The following is a 13,251-nucleotide window of genomic DNA, read 5'->3' as shown; positions in this document are numbered from 1 at the left end:
GCCAAGCCCAAGGACTCAACATTAATGAAAATACTCAATTAAACATGCGACTATAAAATATAAATGTTCAGTTCCCTTTCTTTTTTGCCATCTTGTTTTTCAAAATTGTGCTTTCACGTTTTCATACTTTGCTGCAACAAAAGTTAAAATACTTCTTCTCCTCTTTAAAAATAAAGTAGAGATGTTTTTATTATCCTGTGCCTGTAGTTTCTGGGGTTTACAAAATTCACAAGCTGGGATATTAGGAGATTCATGCTGGAATTAGACATCTGATTTTGTGAGACCCCCTTGGTGAATTTGAAAGAGAAAAGGAAATATGATTCCTTTCATGAACCTGGCCTGTAGGTTTAGCCTTAGAGCACATAAAAAAGGAATACAATGCCTTCATTTATTAAGTGTTGCATCCTACATTTCTTCTTTTTTGATTTATTATAGGACTGTTTAAGTGTGTAGAAATGCCTAAAGCAGAACTTGTGAAAATGTAATGTGAAAAGCGGAGGCTCCTGTAATGTTTAGGTGTGATAGATGGCAGCTGGACATAGGTTTTCAGCAATGCCTACATACTCCCTAAATAACAGTGTTCTATTTTGTTCCTGTCCCTTGCATGGCTATGTCCCATTTTTTTAAAGTGATGCATGTTCTAAAACCCCATTTACTTGATAGGTGACAACAATAATAGAGAAAAAGACAAAAATATGTAGTTGATATATCTCTCTGTTTACATCACATCATATATCACACAATACATTGTTGTCACATGGGTTTTCCTTCCATTTAATTTTTCTGATGATCAGTAAAAATTAGCTTAACAGAAGTTCACATTCACAGCAGATTAATGACATCTATTTTGTTTATAAAATATGCCAGGAATCTGGCTTATGTTCCAGAGACATTTTTTCTGGAAATAATCTGAAAGAGTAATGATTAGCCAATGATTTACTGGAGGAAATAGTCCTACATGCAAGTAACTTTGTACATCAAGTTATTAATAGTAAATGGTTGCCTTCTGTATATTAAAAACATGTTATTTAATGAAAAAGTGAACATCCAGTTCCCAAAAAACATGAGTATGACCTGATGTAATTATCAAGGCACACACTGAGCAATGGACTACATGATTAACAATAATAATAACCATAATAATAATAATAATGAATTAATGAAACAAACCCTAAAGTTGGAAAAGTAAGGAAATAGTGAAAAATCCTACAAGTAACCAGAATGTTCAACTTTGTATGCCAAAATATCTTCCTGATCACAAATGTTTCCATTCTTTGGGAGAGAAAATATTTTGGGAAGGTTATGGGTTTGTTTACCGGGGGGGCGGGGGGGAGGGGGTTGAGGAAAGTGTCTTATTGTGAATTTATCTAAATTTATAAACTTCAGCCAAAAGGTATCTATTAAATACTTTAACTCTTAGAAAGAGATAATGTTCAGCAAGAGCATGTAAATTAAAACAAATTTTATTGTGTATAATATAATAAATACTAATTAGTATTAATTTTTATAAAGATCCAAATGGTTTTTGTTGGTTTATAGTGTATGTTGCAACCTTAAGTGAATTCTGTTTTGACAGTTTCCATTAACTCAGATGCAGAGAACCAGTTTTCGGACACAATTATAATAGAACCCATCTAATTGGAATCCAGATAAACAGACAATTTGCTTAAGTGGGAATCCTGCTGGAAACTGATTTTTGTGTAATTCATTTCAATTGACTGACCTGTTAGTTTATTGACGTGCTATTTTGTTTCCCTTCAGGCAGAAAAGATGTGTCAGGATTACTGATTCAGCATGATCCAGGGGGAATTATTTTTTTCTGAATCTGTTTGATCATTTCTTGAACTTTGCATCATGCATGTGAATGTACACCATTTTAAGAGTATATCTGCACAGCAACTCGAGGCATGACTGTACTCTGTGACAGACACCATGTTTTCACTGAGGTTACCATCCCTGCTAGCTAGATTAGCCTACTTATGATGCATTCGCCCCTTCAAAAATATGTGTCTGAACATATATGTGCTTTTCTTTGTTTTCCTTAGGCACCTGGGCTTCTGTTTTAAGGAAATAATGGCTCAAAGAGAACATAGTGAAACCAGGTGTTACTTTTAAGAGTTGTTGTTATATTGCTATGCCTCTGGTTGGGCAAGCATCATAGTTTGAACCCTTACTGGGTTGAATGAGATTTCTCATCTGATGAGAAAACAATCAGTGACATGACTTCAGGATATACTATAGACATTAATTTCTTTATTAACAAAAAATGCCACTGGAAGGAAGAACAAAATGGTCTGGAAAAAGAAAAGAAATAAAGGATAAGTATGGTTACAATAATGCCCCCTGTTGTTTGAATCAGCATTGCATTTAGTATAGCATTTGATAGTCTCCTTAGCATTTGATTCACTATTTGGCTGAGAACTTAATTATGACACTATATTAAATGTTGTCACAACTTTAAAAATACATGAAAATAGATGTGTATTTACTATTCAGACTGAATTTATTATGTAACATACAAGACATTTTGATGTGCTGTTGGCTTATCTTGGCACAACATGAGATAATCATCAGATAGTCAGTAGCTCATGAGTGGGGAAAACTTGAGTTTCCAGTATTTTTAATTGGAAACCGCTAAGTAAGAAATCATACTTTTTAAATCTGAGAAACAACACAATGCAATATTTTAGCTAAAATGAATCTAAAATCTCCTTTTCACTATTTATGCTGCTTTGTCTATTTTCATTGCCCTAGATGAAATAAATGCACATGGTAAACAGCCTGCTATTGTTGTTATAAATGAAATTATTATTTATGTAGTAGCTCAGTCAAGGTAGGAGGCACTATTTAAACATATAAAAATTGCAAAATATTTGTAGCCTAAGGCTGCAGTTAGTTCATTTAATTTTGCTCATGTTAGTATCAATATAAGTAAAGATTCATATCAATGTGAGTAAAGGTACCTAAGTATGTGTTGGCAAGATCAAGGTGAAACCTATATATATATGTATATGTATGTGTATATAGATGTGTGTGTGTGTGTATCAAAATCTCAAATGGGCCTATAACATTAACCCCACTTATGGTGACAGCTAACCACACTATCTCTAGTAATACAAAGACTTTTTAAAGGAGTATCTTGGATTATACTAGTGCCAGTTTTGTGATATACTAAGCAGAGTAGAATAAGCATTTTTGTTGTTTGTATGTATTTGTTTTGTTTTAATCTTGCACCAATTAATGAGTGTAATACGCTAGGGCTGGTAGTCTTGATACAACTAGCATTTGTTCATTATTCACAGCACTATATGCCAAACTGTTCTGTACTGTGGTTGACTTTCTGTTTCAGCTTTCAGCTTAATGGGCAGCCTGTTTTGAGCTGAGGTGCACAGATCTATAGTATGCAAATTTCTTTTACAATGCCTTTCTGGCAGATGGCACTGAGCAGCCTATTAGTATTTTAATATTGACATTACACTGATAATAGAAAGATATGGAACACCCAAGGGCAGCTATTTGTGATGCTCAGCAAAATGTTCCTAGCCATAAATGTAAAGTACTTATTCAGTCATGGTATAAGTATCAACAGGTATATTGGTATGAAGTATAAGATATATGTGTTGTTGATCTACAGACAGATAAGAACTGCAATTCATTTCAAAGCACTTGAGCAGAGTTTTCAATTTTATTTTATATTTAAACTATTTTAATCTTTGTTTAAAGGGGGAAAAAGTGTTTTTGAATTGCAGTATTAATGAGCCTCATAATGAAAGTTCAAATTATGTAAAAAAATACTAAAATCTATACATTTCTAGTTTCTTCAGGGCTATTAATAAGATTTACAAATGGAGGTAAACATGACTTGGGCAACATGATCAGAATAATATTTTATAGATTTCATAGACATTATGGCTGGAAGGGACCTTGGAAGATCTTTGAGTCCAGCCCCCTGCCCCAGGAGTAGGAATTCAGCAGGGGTCATTGTTTAAAGTCAAGATATATGACATCAATCTCTTCTCCCTTGTCCAGGTGATAGGTCACCTGGTTGTAGAAGGAAATAAGATTGGTCAAGCAAGACCTGACTGCAAGAAACCCGTGCTGGCTATCCCTCAGGATGTTGCCATCAGCCAGTCTGTTAAGAATGGTCTCTTTGATAATCTTTTCTAAGACATTCCCCAAGATAGAGGTCAGGCTGATGGGCCTGTAGTTTGCCAGATCCACTTTCCTCCCTTTCCTGAAGATAGGCACCACATTGGCCTTCTTCCAATCTTTGGGCATTTCACCAGAGCACCAGGAGTTCTCGAAGATCTGTGCCACGGGCTGAGCTATGATGCCTGCCAGCTCCTTGAGTACCCTGGGGTGGTAAACTGTCAGGGTTGCCTGATTTGAAGGTATCTAGCCTCTCAAGGTATTCCTTCACAAGGTCAGCATCGATGGAGGGTAAGGAATCTCCCTCACCCAGGCCTTCCCGTCCCATAATGGGCAGGGACGTCCCTTGGGACTGATGAAAAACTGATGCAAAGTACCCATTTAGCAAGTTGGCTTTTTCCTGGGCGTCAGTTGTCAGTTGTCCCATCTGGTTTAGCAGAGGTCCAAAGTTGCCCTTGCTTTTCCTCTGGCTCCCCACATATCTAGAAAAGGACTTTTTATTGTTCTTGATACTTGTAGCTAGTTGGAGTTCCATCGCAGCCTTGTCTTTCCTGGTTCTCTCCCTGCAGGTCTGGACCAGTGCAGAATATTTTCCCTTGGTGGTGGATCCAGTCCTTCATCCTTTGTAGGCCTTTCTTTTTAGATGCAGGAGGTCTGCTAGTTTCCTGCAGAGCCAAGGGGGCTGCTGTGCCCTTTTGCTGCCTTTTCTCCGAGATGGAGTAGACTTAGCTTGTGCATCCAGGATCGCACCCTTGAGGAGCAGCCACTCATCCTGGACTCTGCTTCCCTTTGGGTCATGGTCCCTTCGGGCTTCACTGACCAGCCTCCTGAGCTTGTCAAAGTCAGCTTTCCTGAAGTTGAGGACTTCTGTATTGCTGACTGACTTGCCAGCTTTATGGCAGATGGTGAAGGTGTTCAACTCATGGTCACTGTCACCCAGCTTCCCTTTGATCATTAGGTCACTGATTAGGTCATCCCCCATTGCCAGTACCAGGTTGAGCAGTGCTTTACCTCTCATTGGCCTGTAGACATCTCGAGTCAGATAGAGCTTATCCATGCATGTGAGGAAGCTTTGCGACTGTTCAGATTTGGCCGAGCACTCTTCCCATGAGATGTCTGGGTAGCTGAAGTCTCCCATGACAACCAAGCACCGGGAGTGTGTGGCCTCAGCAAATTCCCTGGCGAACTCCTGGTCAAGCTCTTGATACTGGGTGGGAAGTCTGTAGTAGATTCCCACCATTGTGTCCCAAGTGCTGTGTTCCCCATGGATTTTAACCCAGAGGGTCTCCAGTTGTCCACCCTGGGTGCCAATGTTGGCTTGCAGGGATGCATAGCTGTCCTTGATATGGAGAGCTACACCCCTGCCCCTTTTGTCCACTTGATTTTTCCTGTACAGGGTATAGCCATCTGTACCTGTGACCACCAGGTCTCCATTATCCCTATGACATTGTAATTATGTGTGTTAAGCAGGAAGACAAGTTCCTCCTGTTTATTCCCCAAGCTCCTGGCATTTGTGTACAGGCAGGCGAGTGTCCCTTTGGGGGCCCTTGTCTTCCCTACAGATCATTCCAGGGCTGGGGCAGGGGTGGACTCCCTTAAGTGCCTTGGCCTGCTGGCTTTGCAAAGGTTGCTCAGTGGGCCAGCAGTGGTGGTAGTCCCCCTATCCCCCGGCGGGCTTAGTTTAAAGTCTGGTGTAGCAGGTCAGCCAGTCTGGCTGAGAAGAGCCTCCTCCCCAGTGGAGGCTGTCCCTTCCCAGCAGCTTGCTGCCTCTCTCACCAAACAGTGGTCTGTGGTCATGGAAGCTGAAGCCTTCACAATGACACCAGAGCCACAGTCTTTGGTTTCATAGTTTCATAGTTGGTAGGGTTGGAAGCAACTTGAGCAGATCATCAAGTCCGACCCCCTGCCATGGGCAGGAAAGAATACTGGGGTCAAATGACCCCAGCAAGGTAATTATCTAGCCTCCTTTTGAAGACCCCCAGGGTAGGACTGAGCACCACTTCCCTTGGAAGTTGGTTCCAGATCCTAGCCACCCTGACTGTAAAATAGTGCCTGCTTCACTACCTCAATCCTCCTCTCCCTCCTCAGCCCGTAGCCCGAAACTGGGAGGATCAAGGAAAACACCACCCGTACCCCCAACCCCTTAAGCCCCACTCCCAAATCCCTGTAGTGCTTCATGACCCGGCTGGGATTGCTCCAAGCCAGGTCATTTATACCCACATGGATAAGAAGCATAGGGTAGTGGTCAGTGGGCTGGAAGACCTCAGGGATCCTCTCTGCGAGGTCTTGGATACAGGCTCCTGGGAAGCAGCAGAATTCCCATGCTAAAGGAAGTCTGCCACTAAGGGTGGCAGATTGCCCCCTCAGTCACCCTCAGGATGGAGTCTGCCATGACAAACACTTTGTGTTTTGTCTTAGGGAAAGCGAGGACGGTAGCTACAGTTGAGCCTGTGTTGCCTACAGGATCTGGCAGCTTAGCAGGCTCTGCTGGGGTTGCAAGACATTCAAACCTATTGCAAAGCTCCACTGGGGTGGAGACCTTGGTGCGGCAGGCCTTGGGGCCCTTGACCACATTGCCATCTTGGTCCATCCACTTGGCTGGGAGGTCCCCAAATCCTCCCTTGTCCTGGAAGGAGACCTTGGTTTACCCTCTGCCTCCAGGGGGTGAAGGGCCTGGCAGTAGGAATCTGTCTCCCACTCACCATCCTGATGGTATGTAGACTCTGGACTGCAGCCTGGAGCTCCTCTAGCAGGTGTGCCAGAGACCCCAAAAGGGAGCAGACCTCACAAGGGGTCAGGCAGCTCCCGCAGCCAAAAGCCAGTCTCTGTCTGTGAGGAGCATGGAACCATGGGCTCCATCTGGGTGGAGGCCTATGAGGCACCAAAGGGGGAGGCCGCAGACCCTGAGGGGACCCTTGGGGTGTGGTGTGTGCCCATCCACATGGTGCTGCTGGGAGGCCAGCTATGGCTGGGACTGCCTTCCCTAGGGCACACTGGCAGGGCCTTGGGCCCTCCTGCTGGCCCTCCTGGGCAAACTCTGCACTAACTCATATACTAGGCAGACAAGCACACCTGTTTATGTGGCCTGTTCATGAGGCTCTGGTTCCGTGGCTCCCTGGTGGGGCTGGGTGAAGTAGGAACTGGGGCAGGGCGAGACCCTCCTCAGCTCCACTTAGCTTCCTTCTCTCAGCTGTCTGGGGTTAACCACCTCCCACCATGGGCCCCGCTTACCTCTGGCTGTGCTGGGGGTTGTTGGGGTGCTCCATGGCTGCTGGGGTCATGGTGGGGGGGGGATGCTTCAGGGAGTGGGGGTGCAGCAGGCTTGCACCCATACATCTCTCACTGCTCCCAGAGCCTGACTGGGTTTTTTTTTTCCTTCGAAGGAAATATATCTGAATGTATATTTAATTTAACAAGTAAAACACTAAAGGCCTAATCACAGAGATATTCTGAGCTCATCATGCTTAGAATTACTCATTACTATCTATTCTGTAGTATCTATTATCACTGCGACCTATTGTTTTCAATATATACTGAGGCATATTTCAGAATCAGGTCCATGGTGTAGTTCTGCTTTGAAAAGTAACTTTGTAAAAACAAGAGTTTCTTTTCAACAGTTTCCTATTGCTTACTCATACTCGTTCTTTTCAGTAACCATAAGAGTGTTTCCCTCATCCTTTTCTTATAATTTATCCTGGAAAATCCAACATTGCTCCAAAACAGTGCATCTGAATTGTTTTTATTTAAATCAAATAACATGACCAATCAGTTGCACCAGTGCCAGCCCTCTGAAGGACATGATGTAGCTAAGGCCTTAATTTGATGTTCAAATATTTTATTTTACTTTTTCTTTTCTTTTCTTTTCTTTTTTTAACTGGTTTGCTTGGGAAAAAGAAAAAGAGCACTTGCCTTAGATATCTAGACTTAATCTGAAATAACAATTAGTAAAAGCGATAGACCTATAAACTTGGGTGGAAAGACATTTTAATACAATAAATATGAAAATCCAGGATGTCAAGTTTGCAATTAATTTTCAGACTGGAAAATTACCTTAAATATATTTTTAAGATGTACTATGGAGAAAAAAACTGTTAGTCAGAAAGGATTTGTGGTCTGTAATATTGCCATAATATTCCTAAATATTTTGGTGCACTTTAGTCGGTATTTAGTTCTTTCTCCTTTTTGTATTTGTAGACTAAGATAAAAATAGAGGCAAGGAATTGCCACCATGCTCATGATGAAAAGTCCCCAGGGGGACTAACAAAGCAGGAAAGCAGTACCCAACATGAGTAAGGGTAGTGAAGTAAGATATTTAATCACAGATGTGTTATAGATGAACAGGTTATTTCCATCTACAAGTGGATCACTGTGTTATCTCTTGGAAACAGTCTGTATAGGCAGAGAAGTTTAGAAAAAAAATTCACAGAAGTCATTTGAGCTTGGTCATTCACATATGATCAACCCCAAAGCCAGGCTTAGATTAAATTTAAGTTACATTTGGTGTAAATTGGACAAAATCCAAACCAGTCAGTGTTCATAATGTGTATCCACTATTTTATTCTTTTTGTAACTCACCCAGGGTTTTCTAGGAAAAGACAGTTACAGATCCAAGTGTAATAACATAAAATTGCAACTGAAGACTGATGGATGCCCTAATGTACTATATCCTGGTCTCAATAAGAAAAGATGAGCTGGTGGTGTCATTCTTAAACAGTAAAGGATGCAATTAGATGTCCCTTATAATATTTATGATTTTACTACGTTTGTCACATTTACCTCAGATTTGTTGAACAGAGAACCATCTTGTATGATGCCAAAGGAAGATTAAACAGCCAAAGAAAATATAGCAAGTGTTCAGAACTGAAAGGAACTTTGCTGGGTTATTCAAGTGAAATTCTGGCTTACTGGGAAATGTAGACTCTGTAGAAGATGCAGCATATGTTTCCCATATGTACTTGGTCAGCCCTATATTTCTTGCACCACGCTAGCCCGGTACAGACATGACACTTTTACTGGTATAAGTGATCAGAAACTGGTCTATATCCATAACAGAAAAGAAGCTCAGCACACAAGACAGGTTCAAAAATAGTGGAACCCTGTCTAAGATTCCCGTCCCTCCCCCCACCCCTCCGCCCCCCGCAACCAAAGGGTAAATGTGGGATCTGTTTGCTATCCATCTAAACCATGCTGCTTACAGAAAACTGCATAACTTAGATTGATTCCACCTCAGGCTTTTTGAATGTCTGTATCTAGCCGCTCAGGGCAACTAGCATGTTTTGTTAAACTTAGTCAGTTTAGAAGTGGTTAACAAATAGTGACCGTTTAAGTGGGTTCTAAAGTGGAGTGAATGGAAGTACATATGTAAGTATAAACACATTTGGGCATGATAGACAAGGTTCCCTCTAAGGTGCGTGCGTGCATGGCTGTGCACAACTAAAAGTGTAGCCACGCGCAAGCTTTTCAAGGCCGCGCACCAGGAAAGGCTGGGGCGGGAGCATGGTGCAGGCTCTGCTGGCTCTGGGGAAGTGCTCCGTTCCCCCACATCAGGACTGGGGAGTGGAGCACTTCCCTGGAGCTGGCAGAGCCCGTGCCAGCCCCCCACACCAGCCTCCATTCCTGCCTTGCCTCACCTCGGGAAGGAGCTGCTGCCTGCCACAGTGAGGCTTCGCCGGCTCCGGGACACTGTTCCGCTCCCCTGCATCACCTCAGGGAGTGAGGAGGCACATGGCATCAGGGCCGGGGAGCAGAGCAGTGTCCCAGAGCTGGCGGAGCCTCATTGGGCAGGCAGCGGCTCTTCCCCAAGGTGAGGCAAGGCAGGGATGGAGGCTGGCGTGGGCAGCTGGTGCAGGCTCTGCGGGCTCCGGAGAAGTGCTCCACACCCTGGCCCTGATGCAGGGGAGCGGAGCACTCTGGCTCCAGCCCCTGGCCCCCAGCCACCAGCCCCCGGCCCCTGGCTCCCAGCCCCTGGCTTTTGGCTCCCAGCTCCTGGCCCCGGCCCTTGGCTCCAGCCCCTGGCCCCCGGCTCCAGCCACCGGCCCCCAGCTCCAGCCACCAGCCCCTGGCTCCAGCCCCTGGCCCCCGGCTCCTGGCTCTGGCCCCCAGCTCCAGCCTCTGGCCCCTGATCCCTGGCCCCGGCCTCCGGCCCTCAACCCCCTTCGGTAAGTGTCCCATGCCAGACCAAGGCGGCGCACTCACAGACTGAGGCAGCATGCTCACAGACCGCTGCTCCTTAGAGGGAACATTGATGATAGATATTAGCTAATATGTATACTAATGCACTACTGTATTAACCCAAAAGGAATTTTTAAAAGAACATCTGCTAAGCAAGGACAGTGAGAGAGAAAAATATGTTAAAAATATGTTCAGAGGTATGAGTTAAATTCCACCTCTGTTGAGGCCTTGGGTGCTTTACTGACAGCTGCAGGCCTTTGGTACATTGGGATTCACAGACCTAGTCCTTACCTTACAAAAACACCTTGGTCTTCTGCATCCTGAGTTAGTTTTCTGATTGTAAGGCTTTCTTTCTCAGCCAAGTTTTAAAATTAAACAGTGGCTGCCACTGCACTTTGTGCAGAGTCCAGCATGTTAGTTGTGTTCTGAAATGCCTACTACATCAAGCCCCCGAGGGGAGACAGTTGAAGGAATACCTAGGTAATGGATCCTGATTGGGTTTAGACGTGAGATGAGAGCTGTAGTGCACTATACTGCCAAGCCTGAAGTGCTTCTGGGCATGGCCTGAAGCAGAATTTTAGGCACTTCAATAACTTCAAGGTCAAAAACTGAGGCACCTAAAGAATTTAGGCACCTCCAGGGCTAGCTAGTGGATGAGCAAAGGATTTTAGGATCGTAATTTTATATTTAGCTACCTAAAGTCCTACTTTGAGTGCCTAAGCTCTTTTTTTGGATATGGTCCTGGCTGTAGTGACACAACCTTCTCTAAGTTCTTTATGTAAGGTTTTTTTTTTACTTGAATGTTAAGCATTTTTGTAACCCAACACAGAAAAAAAGTCAAGTTTAACAAGAATGTTGTGGGTAGTCTTTAGCAAGAATAAAACCAGGAAACAGTGATCTCTTACACTGTCCACAAGGAAAAAAGCACACTTTTGCCCCTGACATATAGTAACAAAGTGGACATTGATATCTTTACCGTTACATATTGTAAGTATAAGCACTGAACTAAAAATAGGAGAACAGAAATGAAAAATGATTTCTGTGTGTTACTGACTGATGAATACTGTTTGGAAATATGACTTGAGGATAAAAAGTTGAAGTTGCTTGTTATTTCATATGGACTTAAAAAGTAACTTTTCTTGGTGATGGAAAAGCACTTAACGATAGAGCAAGAGTTTAGTGATTGATGTGTATTTTCAGACACCCAAATCTATTGATCAGCTTTCATATATCAGTGCTCTACAGCAATGGGAGAAAAATACTAACATTATACATGGATCAAAGTTTTATGGTAAAATTAAGAAAAACCATGCACATGACCATAACAAGTATGAATTTGTTTCTTTATTTTCTAGATTGCTATCATTTTAGGAAACCATTTAAAAGAAAGGCCGATTCTTATGTAAATTGTGATGACTTCTTATCATTAGTTACTTGAAGTAAAAAGGATGAACTTGTCTAACTTTTGCAGTTTCTTTATTGCATAATTTATCCCCTTATTCTTACATATGCACAGTTCAACAGAAAACATGATTTCCACTACTTGCTTCTCTCCTGCAAGTGCACTTCCATATTTCAGCATAGGTTACTTTTATATATACAGTATAATCATCTTAACACTCCGCCTAAACCCTATCAGCAGCACTTGTTTTTCCATGAAAAGAATCAATTATATACTGGGGGTTTATTACCAAAATGTTGTTAAGGCAAAGAAAACACATAATTTAGCTAAAAAACATTGAAAAATCCATGCAGAGGAGATACAGTTACAAAGAGGACCTTAGCCCAGTACTGAATCATAAGTAATAAAGAAAGGCATTTTATTTTCAAGATTTTTTTTTTCCACATTACAAAATCACAACACAGTTAGCCATACTTTTATCATCATTAAATATATTAAAGGGAATTGAAAAGAACTGAGGATAATTTTTGTGGTTAAGCAATTCACACTAGTTATGTCTAGACAAGAGGCTTACTGCACATTAGACTAATCTATTGGACAGTAAAGCATCACCATTTTACATGTGCACAGCAATTACTGAATAGTAAATTAGTCTACTGCGCAGTTTGCTAGTACCTGTAGATACTTGCACACATGTAGACAGCTTATTAGGAGCAAATTGCTTCTGGTCAGCCTAGGCAGTAGCAGGCAGGGGACCTGTCCCACCACCTGGGAAGTTGCCTCCCAGCCTCATGCCCTGATCTGCATGGGGTGGGAGAGTAGGGAGCTGTCCCGCCTCTCTAGCAGCTGATTCCCAGTCCCATGCTCCAAACTGCACAGGACTGGGGTGGGGTCCCCGTTGATGTCCTGGGGAGCTGCCCCCCTCAGATTGGGGTAAGGGGCTGGGAAGCAGCTGCCATGGAGCCAGGACAGTTTCCTGCACACCCCCACCTTCCACGTGTCATGCAAATTTGCTCCCAACCCAGGTGCACATGTAGACTCATTCCCAGGGAAAGCTTACCGCATCTAATTTTACTCTACAGTAGCTATAAGGTATATTAATAGAATCTGTCGATGCACCCACTGTGCACCTAAGAGTAGTTCTGTATGGCCCAAAATTATTTTATTCCCTCACCAGCCAATCCTGAACACATACAAATTATGCATTTTAATTTAGATTAAACTATTTAGCCACTGTGAATATCTCTCAAAATATAAACAGGCACCTGCCTCACATCTGAAAAAAGTGTCCATTCAGGAGTTCGATTTCAAATAACACTTCAAAGTTGAATCGAACATTGATTTATCAAAATGAAACAATACTTGTATAATACAAAGAAGATAAATCAAAACCTGAGAAGTGAAAATTACTAAAAAGAATATATACTGATTAACTGTACTGATATATCCTTTTATCTAGCCAAGAAAATTAAAGCAAGTGCCATGTGGCATATCATGGAAAAGGATAATAATCAGCTGAAATATATTGT

The 13,251-nt window shown here is 42.4% G+C and overlaps 1 protein-coding gene across 1 annotated transcript in view; it reads left to right on the top strand.

The window, feature by feature from the left end:
• The window catches only part of CSMD1 (CUB and Sushi multiple domains 1), a 2,292,800-nt gene that overhangs the window by 911,699 nt on the left and 1,367,850 nt on the right, over nt 1-13,251 (top strand). The gene's annotated exons all lie outside the window — the stretch shown is intronic.

This window comes from Alligator mississippiensis, chromosome 1 (assembly GCF_030867095.1).
Source record: "Alligator mississippiensis isolate rAllMis1 chromosome 1, rAllMis1, whole genome shotgun sequence".
In the NCBI taxonomy this organism is placed as follows: Eukaryota; Metazoa; Chordata; order Crocodylia; family Alligatoridae; genus Alligator; species Alligator mississippiensis.
The sequence above is the reverse complement of the archived record's forward strand: the minus strand, read 5'-3'. Positions and strand labels throughout refer to the sequence as shown.